This window comes from Nelumbo nucifera, chromosome 7 (genome assembly GCF_055504915.1).
Source record: "Nelumbo nucifera cultivar China Antique chromosome 7, China Antique-T2T, whole genome shotgun sequence".
Classification (NCBI taxonomy): Eukaryota; Viridiplantae; Streptophyta; class Magnoliopsida; order Proteales; family Nelumbonaceae; genus Nelumbo; species Nelumbo nucifera.
In genome coordinates this window covers 48,696,049-48,715,929 of record NC_142655.1, presented here as the reverse complement: position 1 = coordinate 48,715,929, position 19,881 = coordinate 48,696,049, and the positions used below count along the sequence as shown (strand labels likewise).

At 31.7% G+C, this 19,881-nt stretch overlaps 1 pseudogene; it reads left to right on the top strand.

The window, feature by feature from the left end:
• The first annotated feature begins 2,692 nt into the window (after positions 1-2,692).
• LOC104608139 (GDP-L-galactose phosphorylase 1-like) lies at positions 2,693-17,219 on the top strand (annotated as a pseudogene).
• The last annotated feature ends 2,662 nt before the right edge of the window (positions 17,220-19,881 follow it).

Here is a 19,881-nt window from a genome sequence, read left to right as displayed (position 1 = left end):
TCGTGGTGTACGTGATGGGGCAGTAGTGATTTGGTTTTGGGAGAGTACTTTCTAAATGAAATTGGTCTAAAAAAATTTCAAACAATAATTTACTTGTTTGATCTGAAATTTTCTCTAAACGAAAACAATATATTAATTTCAAAGGAAAAGTACTTTCTCTGATTTGATTTACCTTGTATTTTTTCTCATATATTCTTTTAAATTTGAACTTGGATTAATGCCAGGCAAAGCAAATATTGTTTTATGTTCATTTTATTGCTACAATTAACCAATGTTCTGTTCTGTTGTAGGTCAACATAGAAAAACCCCATCTCATTTGCATGATGAACCGAAGAAAGTTTGTAGTCAAAACACAGAAGAACAAGCCATGATTTTTTATAATCCTGTGTTTGACATCAAGCACACAAACAGAGAAACCAAGGGAAACCATATTCCATTTTCTTTAAATCAGTAGCGTAACTTTCTATACAAGCTGCACATGCACCATATGTACGCATTCTATAAATTCAAACCTTCTTTTGCTCTGTGTTGTCATTTCTGGTTCTGAATCATCACCAATGCAGCAACACCTGTTCAGTACTCTCTCTTTTCCATCTCTATCTCCTCCTCGTTTCAGCTTCTCTCCCATCTCTCACCCTCTCCTCTTCTGTTCATTGCAATCCGCATGAATTGATTGCTGGATCCCGAAATCGATTGCTGTGATTGGGACTACGTCGTCTGCAACCCTCAAACCTACCGAGTTACCCAACTCGCCTTCTTCCGAGCCTACATCCCCGGCCAAATTCCATCCTCCATTGGTGACCTTCCCTATCTCGAAACCCTCTCCTTCGATGAAGTCACCCAGCTCAATGGTTCCATCCCCTTCCCCATCACCAAACATTGGAACCTCAAATTGTTTCGTCTCAATCGGATTCCGTTCTCTGGCCCCATCCCTGAATTCCTCGGCCAACTCAAGAACCTGGACTACCTCGATTTGGGTTACAACCATTTCTCTAGTCCAATCCCGGCTTCCCTCGGTGATCCCCCAAAACTAGAAAACCTTTACCTCAACCGAAACAATCTCACAGGAAAAATACCGGATTATGTAGAATCTGTTGGATTTTAATCTCATAAGAGATTAAATTCAATGGGTTTGATTGGTCAATTATATGAGAAATTGCATCTGTACATTTGGTTGAAAATCAGTTTTTCTCATACAAAAACCCAGTTTTGAACTTGTCCCACATTGGAAAATTATAAATTTTATTTTCAGTATTTCAATAAGAGCTGATTTATATTTCTTAGAATTAGTAGAGGAAAGTATGGGGATTCAATACCGTGCCACGCACACGCAATGAGGCGCACTTTGCTCGCACCCGCGTGGCTCACGATGGACGACTTTGGTTTTGGTGCGTTGATGACTGTTGATCACCGTTAATGAGATCAACGGTCACGATTCGATCAGGTGTGATTAAGAGGCACAATTCAAAGTTAACAGTCACCAACTGTTAACTACTTTTTAAACAGTCACAATATTTGAAATTGTGACTGTTCAAGGTGCCTAGAGATGCTGCTGCCTTAGAGAAGATTTTAAATAAGATACCTATTGTCCTAAATATTGAAAATGATAAAAAAACCTACAGTGAGGCCATGACCTCTAGGGATGCTGCCTTTTGGAAGGAAGCCATAAATGATAAAATGGATTCAATAATGTCAAATAACACATGGGTACTAGTAGACCTGCCTCTAGGATCAAAACCAATAAAATGTAAATGGGTGTTTTAGAAGAAAATACAATACTGATGGAACTGTACAAACTTTTAAGGCTAGATTGGTAGCCAAAGGATTTAATCAAAAGGAAGAGATTGATTACTTTGACACCTAGCATTAGCATTAGCATCAGCATCAATTAGAGCACTCATAGCATTAGCATCCATTTATCACTCATCTGTTCACCAAATGGATGTTAAAACCGCTTTCTTAAATGGTGATTTAAATGAAGAGGTTTATATGGAACAACCAGAAGGATTTGTTCCTAGAAATGAGGAAAAAGTCTGTAAACTGGTTAAATCACTATATGTATTAAAACAAGCACCTAAATAGTGGCATGAGAAATTTGATTCTTGCATCATAGCTTTTTGTTTTAAACATAATAGTGCTGATAGATGCATCTAATCAAAATTCACTGAAAATTATGGAGTAATTGTGTGTCTTTATGTTGATGATATGCTTATTGTGGGTACAAATATGGTTGGCATAAATGAAACTAAAAACTACTTATCCTCTGTCTTCAAGATGAAAGATTTAGAAGAAGTAGATACCATATTGGGAATAAAAATTAAAAAGCATAGTAGGGGCTATGCATTAAGTCAATCACATTATATTGAGAAATTTAAGCATTTAGTGTTTAAAGAATATAGCACGCCATATGATTCTAGTATAAATCTAGTAGAAAATACTGGTAGAGCAATTGCACAACTTGAGTATGCTAGTGCAATAGGAAGCTTGATGAATGCTATGCTTTGTACCAGACCTGATATTGCATTTGCAGTAAGTAAACTCAGTCAGTTTACAAGTAACCCCAGTGCAGAGCATTGGAAGGGAATTAGGAGAGTTCTTGGGTATCTCAAGAGAACCTTGGAACTTGGCTTGTTTTATTGTGATTATCCAGCTGTACTAGAATGATACACTGATGCAAGTTGGATTACCGGTAATGGAGATAACAAGTCCACATCTGGATGAATTTTCGTCCTTGGTGGGGGTGAAATCTCTTGGGAATCCAAGAGACAAACTTGTATATCTCACTCGACCATTGAATCCGAATTCATAGCCTTAGCGGCTGCTGGAAAAGAGGCTGAATGAATTAGAAATTTATTATTGGATATAAAATTTTGGCCTAGTCCTATGCCTCCAAATTTCCATTTACTGTGATAGTGAGGCAACTCTGTCAAGGGCCTACAGTGGTACTTACAATGGTAAGTCCAGACATATAAGTCTGAGACATGAATTTGTTAGGCAACTAATTCAAGATGGAGTCATCACTATAACCTATGTGAGGTCAAGTAAAAACTTGGTTGATCCTCTTACCAAAGGCTTGGCCAGAGAATTGGTAAGAATGACAACCAAAGAAATGGGATTAAAACCTTTTACTTAGTTACCTGTAATGGTAACCCAACCTGAACTGAAAAACCATCAGTATTGGGTTTAATGGGTAACAACAAGTTACAGCAATGTGACTGTTAGCACTGACATTGAGAAATTTTCCATCACAACATAAACAGTGCTGTCCGTTATGATGGGAGGTTGAGATAAACTCTTAATGAAGTTCTGAAATGTGTCAAATAACGGAGCACATAGTGGAATTTCACCTATGTGAACATAGAAGTGGTGCCGCTTCTCATGAGGGTTTGGGTTTGCTCTCGGGATTGTTCATGAAACTAGGAAAGAAGCACATGGCCATAACAGTGCTGAGCAAAACGTGAAATTCTTGCAAAGAATGGACATTTTTGTGTGTATAGGTGTCTTCGGTCTGTCTTGAGATTAATTGGTTTAAGGTCTTACCACCAATAACTTTGACAAGGCTCTGAGATAACTATACTAACAAGAGGTTTAAGTTGATAAACACCTTTTGTATGCATAACTGTGTCATAGTAGTTTGGATTGAGAGAGAACCTATGTAATTGATCAATCAATGTGGGGGATTGTTGGATTTTAATCTCATAAGAGATTAAATCCAATGGGTTTGATTGGTCAATTACATGAGAAATTGCACCTGCACACTTGGTTGAAAATTAGTTTTTCTTTTATAAAAACCCAGTTTTGAACTTGTCCCACATTGAAAAATTATAAGTTTTGTTTTCAATATTTCAATAGGAGCTGATTTACACTCCTTAGAATTAGTAGAGGAGAGTATGGGGATTCGATACCGCACAGCGCGCGCGCACGCGTGTGTGCGGCGCAATGAGGCGCTTTAGAGGCGCACTTTGCTCGCACCCGCGTGGCTCGCGATGGACGGCTCTAGTTTTGGTGCGTTGATGACCATTGATCATCGTTGATGAGATCAACGGTCACGATTCGATCGAGTGTGATCAAGAGGCACAATTCAAGGTTAACAATCACCAACTGTTAACTACTTTTTAAATAGTCACAATGTTTGAAATTGTGACTGTTCAAGGTGCCTTTTCTAAACCAGCACCTACCTTTTCTTCATACCTCTTCACAAATTATTTAAGGAGCATGAATTAGACTCCAAATCACACAATTTCGAAATTCACTCACTCTTTCTCTCTCAGTCCGGTTTGCTACAGTCTCACAAAAGGTTTCTTTGGAGACTCTTCAACTTTGCTGGTTGCAGATTCTCGCCCAAGGCTCTGTTGTATCTTGGGAACGAATTTGCCTATAACCCAACAGCAAACTCAGTAAAACTGAGTGGGGGCAACTAACGTTCTAAAGACAGTGTTTTCAGACGCGCCTCAGAGTTTCTCCTCTAAAGTTAAAGTGACCCCATTTCTTCCCTAACAGAATCTGTTGCATTTGGGTTTTGGAGAGGCAGAAGAGAGGGAGAAATGTGGATTACCGCCGCTGCTGTTCGTGTATCTGAGGGGGGAAGATGAACAATGTTTTTAGATGGGTAGTCTGCGATTAAAAAATATTGGAACGATAGATTTTAACAGAAGGGTGTTTTTGTCTCATGATCATAGTATAGGGGGTCTTTGTCGCAAAACAAAGTACAGGGAGGTCTTTGTAATTGACCCGATATTTTTTAATAAATTTAGTTTTATTAATAATTTGTAGTAATTTTAATAATTTTTATTCTTTTTATTGTTTTTAAATGAAAATTTGATTAACTTTAAATAAATAAAATTAATTATAAAAGCTAACATTTTTATTAATTCCATTGATAATTAACAATTATATAGGAATGACAATGGGGTGGGTTCAGGACAGGGCACCCCATCCCTTTCCCTGCCCCATAGTCAAGACACTCTACCCCATCCTCATCCCGTCCCCAGTGTCATGCAGGTTCAGGGCAAGGTAACTACTCCTCAATGTCAGGCGAGTTCAGGGGCAAGGCACCCCACTCCTCACCAAAGATGGAGAATCCTTGAATTTCCCTACCTTGTCCCCGGTATTGGGCAGGTTCAAGTAGAGGTGTAAATTGGGTTGTACTGGGTTGGCACGACATGACCTGCATGTGGCCCACACAAACCTCGAGTTGTGCCGTACTGACCCACGAGGCATCCCGGGCCATGCCTCCCTCCTCTAGGATAATTTTGGGGGTCGGTTCGACATGGCCCACAGCTCGAGCCCACATGGGCCCGTGCTGTGCCGTGCCGTGGTTCGGGCTGGTCCATGGGTCGGGCCTTGGGCGAGGCCATGCTGCACACCAAACCAAGCTCAAGGCAAGGCACCCACTCCCCATCTAAGGTTTTTAAAATTGGACCAGATAGGGAACCGTTATGGGGTCGAACGGTTAGACTGTTCGGTTCGAACGGATGACCCGCTCTAACAAAAAAAAAAATAAAAGACAAAAAAGGCAAAAACCTGTTGTCCGAGTTGATGGTTCTATCGCCTAGGTCAGCAGTTCGCTAACCAAATAAACGGTTTTTGGACAAAAAGTGGTTTTGAGGTGAAACGATGTCCGGTTCCCAATTTTTTCGGTTCAACCATCTGGTTTGATCCAGTTTTGAAAACACTGTCCCCGTTAACCCAATATTCAATTTGATGGTAGAAATGATCAAAAGGATATATTGAGTATCAACCACATGGTAAATTTCTAAAAGTACACTAAATTGTCTTTAATATTCAAAAATGTAATTTTATGAAAATTTTGGAAATTTTATTGTACTTGTGTAATTTTGAAAGTTTATTCAAATTTATTTATATTTTTATTAAATAATTTATTTTCTTTTTAAATGGTTTACTTACAGAATTATACTAATTTATCTTATAATTTCTAATATAAACTAACCAATAATTTCCTTTTTCTAATGTTATGCTAATTTATCTTACTAATTTGTGTAATTATTTGTTCAAATTATAGTTTTCCATTTCCCATAGTCATTTATCTTTAATAATTTTCAATAATTTGCAATGAAAATTACATAATTTTTCAATGGTTTTCCAAAATCTATCAAATGTAATAAATTTTCCTAAATTTTCCAAAATATTCTAATAATTTTCAATAATTATTTAATGCATTTTAAATAAACTTTCAAATACTTTATGTCTTTTAATTTCAAAAATGTTATTTTACGAAAGTGTAGTTTTATGAAAAAAATTGAAAAATTTATTATGTTTGTGTAACTATAGGGACTTATTGATTTTTTAAAATTGTTATTAAATATATTTTTTATTTGGTATTTTACTAACAAAATTACACTAATTTATCTTTTAATTTTCAATATAAATTAATTAATAATTTTATTTTCTAACATTATAATATTTTGTTCCCCCATTTGTATTTGGTTATTAATTATAATAATAACAATAACTAAAATTTTATACTTTTTGGTATTTGGTAAATACAATTCTCAATTTTATAGGAATGAGTTAAAGAGTTTTCAATTTCTATAAAATGTTGGTAATGAGTTAATTAATAACAATATTTATTAATTTTTGGTAATTTATTAACCATACTAATAAGAATATTTAATTTTTGGTAATTTACTAACCAAATTTATTAACTTTTGGTAATAACACTATTTAATACTCATTGAATATGGGTGAGATTAAATATTAACCGTATTTAACTATTTATTAATTAATATGAATATTTAAAATGAGGGAGAGTGGATATAGATTGGGGGGATGCATTTTACGAATTGATTAGGGAGTGGGGCAACATGATACTGTCCTATTGGTTTAAATGAGATACCTTAGGAGAGAGATTATAGGAATATTTTTAGGTAGTTGGGTGACATGCCTTGATGGGAGTGGTGGGAAGGGGAGAGGAGAGAAAGTCAAAGAGAATGTTGGGTGCAGACAATGGAGCAAGGAGAGGCATGGTGATGGGGACCCGTGCTTTGTTAAGCAAAAGTTAAACAATAGAAATACATAAGAGTATATAATTGTTTTATATTTTAACTTTTTAATAAACAACCCATCAAACTCAACCCGAATTGGTCAGTTTTCTAGTATTTTAGATCGACTTTGGTTTAATAAATATATATTAATATTTTATATTTTAAATTTAATTTTTAATACAGGAAAGTAGGAAAACTCCCATATTTGTTAGTCTAAAATATTTTATATCATAGATTTAATTTTTGTAATTTATTTTTTAATAATATCATTGTAATTTATGAAATTTAAAGTTAATTTTTAAGTTTAAATATTTTGAACAAACAAATTAAACAAAAAATAAACCCAAATCGATACAACTCGAGTTGGTGGGTTTCTGCTAATGGTCAATCGGTTTCGAGTGACAAACTACGGACTTGACCAAATCGATTTGGTTGGTGAAACAACCTACAACTGAACTGAACCAATCATTGAACACTCTTAATTTCAACTAAATTTATAGTCTAATCTCTAATAAATAACAATAGTTTGATCTCTAATAATTATTGAAAATTTATAGCAAACGTACACAATCATTGAAAATAAGTTTATAATGAAAATATAATAGATATATAATAAAAATAATAATAATTACAAAAATATAATAAATACTGAAAATATACTAAATTAGTCAATAAATAGTGTAATTTTAAATAATAGTTTAATATCTAATAAGTATTAATCTATAAATTATAAAAAATATAATTACTAAAAATAAATTTATAACAAAAATACAATAAATACGATAAATTAAATTTCAAAAGTTAAATAATAGTTGTTTAATATCCAATAATTATTGATAATTTTCTATTAAATAGAAAAAATAAAAATACATTTATAAATAATTATTGAAAGCATAATTATAAAAAATAAATAATTAATAAATATAAAATAAATATTAGTTATAGTATATATAAATATATAACGAATATACACTATTATTGTAAAATTATTACTAATAAATATAATTTTGTTGATAGTTATTTTCTATAATTATTAATTCATATAAGTAAAGTTAGTTATTAATTTACAATTTTATTTAGTTATTGAAATAATATTGTCATTTAAATTCTTAAAATATTAATTATTTGTTGAATTTAATAATCCATAAATTTATAATTGTACTATTATTACGTAATTTTGTAAAATATTAATTTATTATTGATATGAATAGTATGAATCAATTATAATTATTTTTCTACTTTTAAGATTTTTTTTTAAATTTATTACATAATTTCGTTATTTTAACTATTTAAAATTTTGTCATGTTAAATATTTTGTTATTTAAATATTTAAATAATATGTAAAATATTTAAAAGTTTTCATTATTTGAATTTTATTTATTTTAATGTTATTACGTTGTATTAAATATTTTGTTGTATTATTTATCTGATTTTAATATTTTTAGTTATTGAAATATTTACATAATGTGTTATTTTTAATGTTAAATTTTTATTATTTAAATGACATTTAAATTGAATAATTCATAAAATTATAATTTATATTGTTACTACATAATTTCATGATGAATTTTGTAAAAATATTGAATTATTAATAATATGAATATTTTTTAAATTTGTTTTTGTGTTTTGAATAAATATTTTAAATTTAGTATATAATTTCGTTATATTAAATAGTTTTGAATTTTTTTATTGAAACTTTCTTTATATAAATATAGATAAAAAGTGGGGGAGAGGATAAATAGGAATTAGAGATAGTTTAGGAGAGAATCTCTTTACTAAATTAGAGATAATTTAAGAGATAAATAAGAGTTAGAGATAATTTAGGAGATAAATAGCAATTAGAGACAATTTAGGAGGAAGTGGGGAAAAGTGGTGCCACTTGGCTAAATATTAGAAAAGCAAATCCATGTTTCTTTATGGTTGTTAGAAATAGTTAAGTATGTGTGATTTCCTTATTGGTTTAATGGGTAATTATGTGGAATTAAAAAAATAAAAATTCAAAAAAACAGAAAATTAGGAAGGGGGGGTTTGAAGCAGGGAGAGGTAGGGTGACGTGGACAGACCAATATATATATATATATATATATATATATATAGATGGTATTTTATAAAGTTTGAGTCCAATTAGGTGTTTTCTATTTTAGTTGATGAATTATTTATAAATAAGACCACTGTACATTGAATTAATATAGTGAATTGAATACAATTATCTTTGAGTTTCTTTTTTCCATGTGAATTCAAGGAATTGTCTTCTTTTTGTGGATTCAAGAAGCTAATTTTTGAAGAAGATGCTCTTCTTTATGATAGGGCTGATTATGGTTGGGTCGAGTTGGGCTTTTCACCTATGATAAAGGCTATCTTAACCCCAGGATCTGTTTACAAATATATAATATTTTATATTGAATATAATATAATATATATACAAATTTATTTTATATGCATGTCTTAGTGGTTAAGAGGGATGGTATATATGACATTCACCAATGTTTCCTCTAAAATGGAGACCTTAATGAAGGAGTTTATGGAAATAATTTCCAATGACCTCCCTAGTGGGTTACCTCCCATGAGGAACATCCAACACCACATATCTAGTGCTAGCCTTCCTACTTGTCACACCATAGGATGAGCCCAAATGAACATGGAATATTACAAGGTAAAGTTGGATAATTGTTGTAATAAAAGGGCTTGAGTAGAGATAGCATGAGCCCATCTGTTGTACCTGCATTATTAAAACCCAATAAATATGGAAATTGGCATATGTGCATAGATGATCATGCCATCATCAATAACAATGAAATTTAGGTTTCCTATTTTGCACCTAGTTGATATGCTTGATATGCTGGAAGGATTAAAGTGCTATCTAAGATTGACTTAAAAAGTCGATACCATTAGATTTGCAGAAGTCTAGGAGACGAATGGAAGACAACCATTAAGATAAAGGAAGGGATGTATGAATTGTTGGTTATGCCATTCAGGTTATTCATTGCACCAAGTGCTTTCATGTTGTTGATGAACGAGATTGAAACCATTCATTGATTATTTTGTTGATGTTGTTGTTTACTTTGATGATATTTTGATCTACAACCATAATGAATGAGACCACATTAATTATCTATTTGAAGTACTAACAATCCTTAAAGAGAACAAGTTGTGCATCAACTTGTGGGTTATCATATGAGTTCTAACTATACAATATTGTACATTTTTACAACAGTGGTGACATTATTTTATGCAATAGAAGTTTGTACTCCACTAAACACCAAACTCTCATATACATCAATATAGTAACACCACTATTGGTCAATCAAATATGAGCAGAAAACATGTATGATGGATTTTTTTTTTCTACAACAGTTTACCATTGTATTGAAGCACCGAGCGGATTAGTAAAATAAAATAACAAATACGTTGCGTAGACACCTCATTTTTGTGCCTCTATTATTATCTTCTCTTTATAGTATAATCTTCAATCACTGCTTCTACTAACTTCTTAGTTGACCTAGGGGTATTTCTTTTAGGATTTTTGCTAAATTTGGACCTCCAAATTAGCCTAATCAAATCAATTGACACTTAGATCCAGAAGTTGTAAATCCAATAACACCAAACCCAACCCAACCCTCGATTTAGAATCCTTTAGATCCTAAACCTAATGTCACAAATCTAGCTTGATCGATAGGTTGAGCCTGAAATTCCGAATCCAACAATAACAATATTTCCCCAAACCCGACATTGTTTTTCCTTTCATTTTAATACCTAGAGCTAGATCTGATCTTGACCCTTGGTTTGGAATCTTTATGATCCCAAACTTAAGGTCACTAATTAAACTTGATATATACATAGAGCCTAAAATTCTAAATCCAACGATACCAAGATTTTCCCAAACCCAACATTGTTCACCCCTCTATTTTAAGACCTAGAGCTAGAACCGATTCCCACCCTCAGTTTGAAATCTTTTTAATTTCAATCTTAACGCCACAAATTCGACTTAACAGATATATAGAGCTTGAAATTCTGAATCCAACAACACCAAGACTGCCCAAACCCAACATTATTCACCCTTATGTTATAAGATCCAAAGCTAGAATTGATTCCGATCATTGATTTGGAATCTTTTTGATTACAAGCCTGAGCCAAATATGACTTAATGGATATGTCAAACCTAAAATTCTAAATCCAATGATACTAAGTCTACCCAAAACTGACACCATTTGACCCATCACCCTAAGACCCGAAGCCAAGACCAATTCTGATCATATGTTTGAAATCTTTTTGATCAACAACCTTATTTCATGTCAAGATAGAAATCTGAAACCATACGTACATAGAGCCTGAAATGCTGAATCTAATAGTACCAAAATCATCAGAATATGATAGCATTTACCCACCCATCTTATGTCCCAAACTCAAACTGTGCTCGACCAATTGTAACATTCAAATTGGTATCCCCCAATGGCATAGGTGTAATTTTGTTGTTTCTCAAAGTTGGGCATCTTATACTACATGTAATACTAAAATGTCTCAACCTTTTAGTAGGAGTCTAGGTGAGGTGTTCTATTTTATCTTGCAAGCCTTCTAATCCAAAGCAAAGTAAGATTGCACCCTAACTCTACATGTCCATTCCTTATTGGTGAACTTGTAAGACACCCTTTCCCAAATCTAAGAAAGACTTCATAGCCATTGATCTTCCAACATCAAATTTTTGCCCTTAAGATTTAATGCTATATAAACCCAAACTTCTCTATAAATAGAGGTAATCTTTGTCTAGAACAACCTTTTTTCCTCTCTTTTTCTCTTTTCCAACCACTTCATTGGTCCCATTCCAAAAGGTTTAAGAAACTACACAAGCTTAGTGAGACTCCGGCTTGAAAACAACCAACTGACCGGGAATATAATAGAAGACTTTGGCATCAACCCAAGTCTTGAGTATATTGATTTGTGCTATAACAAATTGTATGGGGAGCTTTCCAGAAATTGGGTGCAGTGTCAAAGTCTCAAGGGTCTTCTCTTATCTAGAAATCTGATCAATGCACTACAAGAAAAGAAAAGAGGGCTATTGCTACTGTATTTTAGCTACGGACTAAAACAACCGTAGCTAAAACATGAGATATAGCCGCAGACAACATTATGTCCGTAGCAAGAAAATGAACATTAGCTACTGGCGTTTTGGCCATGGCTACAAACTATTTGACCGTGGATAAAAGATACTTGTAACCACGGTTTTAAGTTATCCGTGGCTATAAGTTATACTAGTAGAAGTTCAACTATAGCCACAGACTTTAGTAATCCGTGGCTATAACTATTCTATAGCCACAGATTTTATTCGTGGCTAAATATACATTGTCCGTGGCTAAAAGCTATGTATAGCAATAGCTATAAATTTATTTGAAAATATTAATTTAAAATAATAAAAAATGAATTTATTTTTAATTAATTATATTTTAACTTTTTAAATAATTAATGATTATTTATTTTTGTATACTACGCTTAATAATTTTTATAATACTAAAATAACAATAATTTATTATTATAATTAAAAGTTAATTAATAATAATTAATTATTATGATCACTATTGTTAATTATTAATTAATATTAATCATCATAACTATTTTTAACGTTACTTCTTTATTAAATTACAAACAAATAATAATTAATTATTATAGTAATTATTATTAATTGCTAAAAATTCATAATTATTATAATAGACATTAATTCATAATTCATAATTATTATTTTTTCATTAATTATTCTGATAATTAGTATTAGTTATAATTTAATTTTTAATTACATATTATTAATTGTTATTAATTAACTATTAATTGTTATAATATTTTTTAATATTATTTTTATTGAATTACAAAGACAAACAAAAATTCTCATACATGGGGTTAAAATGGACATTTGACAATTTTTAGAATTCAAAACAACGTTCTTTACATTAAGAGTTTAGAGGAAAGAAAAGTTCACCAATACCATTATACTTCTAAATATAATAATTGCACTTTTAGATGTCAAATGCTAGAGCAAACGAATAGGCCCTTAGTCATTAAATTAAATTATCCATAAAATAATAATTTGTATTAATATTATTAGAAAATTTTGTTATAGTATTTAAATAATTTCTAATTTTTTTTTTTTATTTCAAACTTAGATAAAAATCTATGAAAAGTGGGGGAGAGGATAAATAGAAATGAGAGATAATTTAGAAGATAAATATGATGAATTAAAGATAATTTAGGAAAAGTGGGGGATAGTAGTGCTAGACATCAAAACCCGTCAATCGGTAAAAGAATGTTGACTTGGTAAAAAACCATCCAACCAGGCTGGTTCAACCATCAACCTGGTCACCAGGTTGTGGGTTGCACACTCAATGCATGCAAACTTTCAGAGGCCATAACTTTGCACACCAATGTCCGATTGGTGTGATTTTTTTTTTTTTTTATTTTGGATAACTTTTTGGCGTCCCAATGCATTGTAGCCCATTATTTTTTGCAAAAACGAATCCCTTTTTTGGCCTTAAATTATAATTTTGAAAAGTTTTATAAATAAAAAATTAAAAACATAAATTAAATATAAAATAATACATATAACATATCTAAAGCATATTTATACATTATTTATTGCTAAAATATATATTTATACACACACACACACACACACACACACACATATATATATATATATACATATATACATATATATGTATATAAATATATATAATTATATGCCTTAAATACAAGTGGGACTAGTGACCCATTCAACCTAGACGATCGAACTGTGACTCGTGACCTAGAGGCAAAAATTGTTTGGCCTCCGGGTCGGTTTTTAAATCATTGGTACACACACATATTAAATAAGTAGATGTTGATGTGGCACAATCAGTCGAACTGGTGACCCGTGACCTAGAGGCAAAAATGGTTCGACCTCCAGGTCGGTATGAACTCGGGATAGCAATTTCATGGGAATCTTCTGGTATCCGACCCGACCTAATCCTAACAGAACTCGTTTATATAAGGTTTTTGATTTTCAATTAAAACCCTATAGGTTTTGGGACAGATTTGGGTTTTGACAGTAGGGTATTTGATACCCGATACCGGTTTTTTTGATGTGGGTACCCATTTCTAATACCCGATTACAAACCCGACTATATATATTATATATTATTTTATTTCTTATATATATATCAAAGAAATAAAATACGTGGCATGGTATAATATATAGTATAAAATAATTTATAATATATAATATATTAAGAGAAATTAATTATGTAGAAACCAGCTAGGAGGAGCCCTATGGGCAATGGCCTATAAGCCTATGACATTCTTATAATGTTTAATTAGTAAGTTTGGGACATTTGTTTAGGTTCAAGTCCAATCAAAGCAATTCTTTTAGGTGAATTGCACACTTGAAAACTTGCTTGTTTATGAAATTTAATTTTTTATTAGTTAATTTTAAAATTTCAGTGACATAATTATTATTAAATTTAATTGGATTTTAAATTAATACAGTTAGGATTTAAGATTACAAAATACAATTGGTATCTATTTTGTCTAAATTCGAATTAAGAATCAATTTGTTTCGGCAAGTTTAACTCCAATCCAAGTAATATTTCTAGGTGAAATATTTGTCTATGAATCTTAAATATTTGTCAATTAAATTTAAAAATTTATTGATCTAATTATTTTTAAGTCCAATTCAAGCATTATTTTTGGTTGACCAAATTCGACTCTCACATGGGACAAGATTGGGGGTTATGACCTTATGGGTATGTGGAAATCAGAAATGAACATAGGCTACCCTCATCCCTAATCCCCTTAGCCCTAACATCTGATGCTTATGATGTTAAAATTAAAAAAAATAAAGAAAGAAAGAAAGTGCGTGCTTTAGAATTTGGTAGGGGTGTTCTTAGTTTAACTAATTAATTGGTTTAGTTTTTGATGGCTTCACTTCTTTAGATTTTTATATTTATAATATATATTATAGGTCCCCATCAGGAATATATGATATATATATATATATATAATATATATATATTTGTACCAATCGTTTGAATTAACAATCGATCTTTTTAGGTTAATCGAAACCAAGAGCATTACAATTGAAGTTGTAAATTGGGTCATTCAAGTAATATATATATATATATATATATATATATATATATATATATATATATATATAAATTAAAAGTTATTTGATAAAATATATAATATTAAATATATATGGACCAAATCACCACCATAGCCTTTAAATAGGAATTGGGACTTTAAGAATTAAGAATACTTGAATGTGAAAAGAAAAAAAATCCAAAAAGCTTTAGGAATGCTTGAATCAGAAAAGCATTTGGATTTTCGGTTTTTTAAAATTATAAATTTACAATACTTGAATACTTGAATGCATGGTTTTTGAACCTTCTCTGACCCGGACGGTCAGACCGTTCGGCCTGAAACCGTTCAGGCAACCAATTCCATTTTACCCCAAACCCGATCTCTGGCCAAAAGCCTAGATGCCCAATTTTGGAGATCAAATCAGCGCTCATATCGTGTACTTGTCATTGAGAGATGTTCCTAAAACACAGATTGGATGTATTGTAGGACAGGGTGCCAATCTGAACTCCCAATCTTTCCTGGACTGGAACTGCAAATCGGCACATGAAACGACCTTATGGTGATATTTGTAATTTAGTACACAAAAAGTCAAAATTTTAAAATATGCGCATAGTAGCCAAAATTTTAAAATACCCGTGGCGCTTGAAAGCAAGCAAGTGAAAGGACACATACACACACACACACACACACACATATATATATATATATATATATATATATATATAGAGAGAGAGAGAGAGAGAGAGAGAGAGAGAGAGAGAGGTACCCATTCCCATTTTCTTACCCTAACAAGGAAAATGGAGCAGACTCAACAAGAGAGACCCCTATCTCCTTCCTCTTCAATTTTATTCCTTTCTTTCTCTTTTCTTTGTTTGAGTTTTCAATTGTATTGAAATTGGTCCATGTGTTGATCCTTTGGTATCAAAGCTTCCTCTCCATTTCTTCGAGAGAGATGACATCGATTTTATCTAAGGTGGGGCACACAATTGAACTGGAGGATAACCCTAAGGTTTATTTCCTCAACGAATTGTTGCTTGTGTAGTGGGAGGACCCGATGAGCCCAAGGCTCTTCCGCTACAATGTGACAACATGAGACCACAAGGTTATTACTCCTAGGGATTATGGATTCATTGCTCAGCTAAATGAAGGTCACCACTTGAAGAAATGGCCGACTGAGTTTTGTATAGATCAGGTTCTCCAACCATTTGATGAAAATAAATTCAATTTCACTAAGGTTGGTCAAAAGGAGGTGGTCTTCATGTTTGAGCAGAGTGCTTCCATCAGCAATAGCTCCAAATCCCCAAATGTTGTTGCCATAAATGTGAGACCAATGAGATTCGGAATTACTTCATCAAAGGTTGTGGTAGAATATTTAGGGCAATTTGATATAGAACAACTCTTGTTTGACATATGTTCTATTTGGTTTTGAGGTAAGCCCAATTGATTATGGACATGAGCTTCTGATTCCCCGAGTTGTTGATTGCTTGCATCATAGGATTGACCATGAGAGTTTCTTTCTTGCTCTTCATATGACATCTGAAGCAACAGATCCCTTCTTTAGATTGGGTTACAACAGTTGGTGCCTTCACAACCATTAATCACCTCCGTTTCTAGTTTATAATTTCTTTATTTTATTTAATAGCTTTGTTCCCCATGAATGCTCACTTGTTGTTCTTACAAATACAAACAATAGTTATCTATATTGGTTCGGTTACATTTATGATTGACAATTACTTCACTGTTATGGGTGTATTACTTATTGGTGCCCTTCCCCGTGGAGAAGACCCCCACTGAAAAACTAACCGCAGTGAAGAATGTGCTTGACAATGGAGTGATAGTGTCCAAGTTGGTGAATTATCCAATAAGTGGATTGGTTTTTGGGGGTAAAAAACAATGAAAGATCTATATGATGCTGTGGAAAATTCTTGCATTTGCCTCCAAGAAAACAACATTCCTTACAATGTCATGATTTTTGATTGAGGTAAATGGGTCTTTATTTTCCCATGGGTACTTTTACTTTTTCAATTCTATTTTGAATCTTAATTGGTTGTTCAGTTAGATTACTTGCTTTACTATCCTTATTTGTTCTAGTTGATTAGTGGAGATAGCTAAGTTGAATTAGTTATGTTTACTAGTATGAATTCCAAATTATTAATGTGAAAAGCCGCCCCTCGCTATCAACTACTTTGTACATAAACGAATTTTAGAATGCTTATATGCACCATGGAGATTACTTTGCAAAATCATTCAATTGGTGTGATAAGACATTTTTTTTTTGAAATCTCTAAATCCGTAACCTATAATAAGAGAGAGTTTTACTCCCCTCATTTTGTCAACCATCAAACTTTTGAATTCCTATAATATCTTTTTTTTCCTACCTCTACTCTTGATTGTTAGGTTTGGTTTGTTCTTTAATTAGGCCAAAACACAAAAGCAGTAATTGGTAATAACCACTGCAAATGTGTCTATTTCTTAGTTGAAATGTGTATCTATACATCATTTATGCGACCACCTACATCCCGACAATATTTTTCTTTGGTTTTTTCTCTCTTCCGCTATGTAATAGATGCATGCATGAATGAATTTTTTTTTTTTTGTTTTTTTTTTCATGTTATGCTGTTAATTTAGTAAGTTTTATAGACCCCCTCTCACTAAAATGTAAAATCAATGTAGGCAATATGAGAAATTTCAGTTTGGTTACTGTAAGAGTGCTTGAGCCTATCTCATACACCCATTTAGACATGCATATTAATAATCACTTCTTTGTATATTTCTTTTTTTTCTTGAAAATAGCCCTTATTTTCTTAGGCTTATTCCATTAATAACATAGCTATTTCTTCAAAAGTTTGCTTTTCATTATGAGGTTCTTTTTCCATATCATTAGACAACCAATATTGAGTTTGTAAATGAATAAAACTAGGACTCCATAAGTATCTTTATCAAAAATGTTAATTTCCCTTGAAACTTCTTCAACTCTACTCCCCATTGACTTCCCTCCCCTCCCTCCTTTCTTCTTCTTCATCCTCAACTTGGACTTCCATTTCTATAAATTTTTTCAAGTCACCAAATCCATTTAATTAGAAATTCAAAATTGACTTTGCAATATTTCATTGTTTATTAGATTTTGTTACCTAGCTTCTTTTACATCCTTTCATTGTATATTGCATATTTAATTAGACAATCAAAATAATCATTGTTCTTATTTTTCTTTCTTTGTAGGTCAAATATGTAATAAACGATCCTTAAAGCGTGACCGGAAACAATGGACAACTCTTTTTATATTATAGAATTTCTCTTTTCCTTTAATATGTATTAAGGAGAATTTGACATTTGTAATATATTTGTAATAATGAATGTATTCAAACTATACATGATATGTAATTTCTTATTACAATAATGTAATCATTTGCTAGAAATTAATATATAATTCCATGTAATGTATGAATGAAATAAAAGTATTGCTTTAAAGTGGTGATCCTGATTGTTGCTATTTTACTACTTAAATTAGAATATAGCTATGATTTTTTAAAGAACCATGGCTATAAATTGAAACAATTAGCTATGGTTTTGAAAGAAATTGTTGCTATAGATTTTAGTTTTCAGCCGTGGTTTGTTCAAACCCATAGGCATAGGTTAATGCATTTAACCACGGTTTTACAAGAAATTGTGGTTATAAATTATACCTTTTATCCACAGTTTGTCAAAAACCGTAGCTATACGTTAAGTATTTAGCTTTGGTTTTGGAAAAAATCAGTGGATATAAATTGACACATTTAGTTACGATTTTGTAATAAATTGTGGTTATAAATAGAAGACCTCAGCTATGGTTTTGTGAAAATCCATGGTTTTAGATTTGGATATATAGCTACAGATAACTTAAAAACCATAGCTAAATACATCTTTTAGTTACGGTTTAGTCCGTGGCTAAAACAGTTATATGGTTTGCATATGTCATTTAGCTACAGACAAGTACATAGTTATAGATGGGCTATAGCCATGGATTAGTTGAACAATAGCTATAGGCTATAGCCACGCGAATATATGCTACGGTTTTTTGTCCGTAGCCAAATCATAGCTATAGGTCTTTAGCTACAGTTTTTTTGACCTTTAGCCACGGTTTAGAAAGAAGTAATACAACCATAAAAAAAATTATTGAATGAGAAGTTAACAATACATTGAAAACATTTGATACTTCTTTCATTATATCTATTGTTAAAAACAAGAACACCATTTTACTACTTTTTTTGTTGGAAACATTAAGGGAGAATGAATGATCAGTCTAGGTTAAAATTTTTTATCTTCACCGTACAGGGGGGATTAATCATGACCGTGGATTGATGCCAAATCCATAGGCAAAATGTTGTTTATATGGGCTACTAATAGATTATGGGGGGCTGTAATTCAGAATTTTGCGTTGGGTTGTAATTTACTTAACCAAAATATTAGTAACTTTTATTAAATGCTACATGCTTTTTGTATTTACATTTGTATATGAAGAAAATCAAAATTTATATGCATCTTATGATAGGATATATCAACAGTTTGATAACCATCAAATTATTTTATGTCAGGTTATAATAATGGTATAACATTTATAGTAACGGTTTTTTATGTAAATTGTTTCTATATGTATCTTTTAGAAATAGTTTTATATAATAACCGTTGTTAAAAGAGAGTTGTAGTAATGGTTTTTCACATTGCATCGTTGCTACAAATATTATTTAGCAATGATTTTCTTAATATATCGTTGTGATAACTACTATATAACAATGAT